At 48.4% G+C, this 1,333-nt stretch overlaps 1 non-coding gene across 1 annotated transcript; it reads right to left on the reverse strand.

Annotated features, from left to right (window-relative positions):
- Positions 1-811: 811 nt before the first annotated feature.
- On the reverse strand, positions 812-884 carry TRNAK-UUU (transfer RNA lysine (anticodon UUU)). Its single transcript has one exon. It is a non-coding gene; the product is annotated as a tRNA-Lys (tRNA).
- Positions 885-1,333: the final 449 nt, after the last annotated feature.

Genomic DNA, 1,333 nt, shown 5'->3' on the forward strand with positions numbered 1-1,333 from the left:
GGGACACTCCGTTTAGTTCTACTTACTCTGCATGTGGTCATCTGTGCGACCACACGCCATTACCATCGGCTTACCACTTTAAGCTGCAAAAGGCGCTTCCGAATGCCGAATTTCATGCATTCAAGTCCCGCGCCAGCTTTTTGTTGAATTTCGCTTTACATCACCGTGTTCGTAGGGTCAATTCATTGCCTTGTGGCTGCCTCTCGAATGTATCCTTTTTAATTCCTCCGGGAGTTTTTCAATTCAGCACTTTCTGCGGCGGACACGTTTCATTTTACTTATTTTTCCACTAAATCCATTGGCACTACCACCGCCAACTCAGTACACGCTGCCGTTCTCTGTTTTCCAATGAGGCAGTGAAATTCGTACCTCGCAAGCCGACCCTTCTTCGTCTGCTGAGCTTTCCATCTCCTCTTGGCATTTCTAGCGTGCTGAAAAATGAAGCCCCAGGAAGCACCCGTAGCAGAGCCCGCGCGTTGAAAGCCCATGGTTCTTAGTCGATTTGTATCAGAAGAACATTTCTTTTTCGTAATTTTTTGTCACAACCGAGTCATTGACTGCAGTTGTTCTTCAGTTTCTTGAGCCATCTTTCTTCAAATGGCTGCCTAACGAGAAGGCGAAAGAATGGCTAGAAGCGTACGACCGCGTGAGGAGGTTCAACTAATATGGGACGAGTCTACGAATCTCAAGCAAGATTACTTTGCTCTTTAAAACCAGCCCGGAACTGGTGCCATCCTGTGTATGCGTGGGCATCTCAGTGTATTATTACATAATCGCCTTCCATTTGGACTCTACCTCTCCCTTTCTCCGTCATCCCTGCCGGGATTCGAACCCCGGACCTTTGGATTAAAAGTCTAACGCGCTTTCCACTGCGCCACAGGGACTGTGTGACCCGAAAGACGCTGGTTCGATCCCGGCTGCGGCGGTTGAATTTCTTTCGAGGAGAAATTCTAGACGCCCGTGTACTGTGCGACGTCAGTGCACGTTAAAGAACCCCAGGTGGTAGAATTTTCCGGAGCCCTCCACTACGGCGTCTCTCATAGCCTTAGTCGCTTTGGGACGTTAAACCCCACAAACTAAACTAAACAAAACCTCTCCCTTTCTCTCCCTTCCCTTTTCCTTTGTGTACAGTAGCAGGAAAAGAGATAACTGGCTTTGTAGGAAAGGAAAAATGGCGCATTAATTGTCTCACGTCTCGGTGGACACCTGAACCACGCCGTAAGGAAAGGACAAGGAGGGAGTGGAAGAAGAAAGGCAGAAAGAAGTGCCATACTGGAGGTCTCCAGAATAATTTCGACCACCTGGGGATCTTTAGCATGCACTGACATCGCAT

This window comes from Amblyomma mixtum, chromosome 10 (genome assembly GCF_055824585.1).
Source record: "Amblyomma mixtum isolate Tamu chromosome 10, ASM5582458v1, whole genome shotgun sequence".
Taxonomy (NCBI): domain Eukaryota; kingdom Metazoa; phylum Arthropoda; class Arachnida; order Ixodida; family Ixodidae; genus Amblyomma; species Amblyomma mixtum.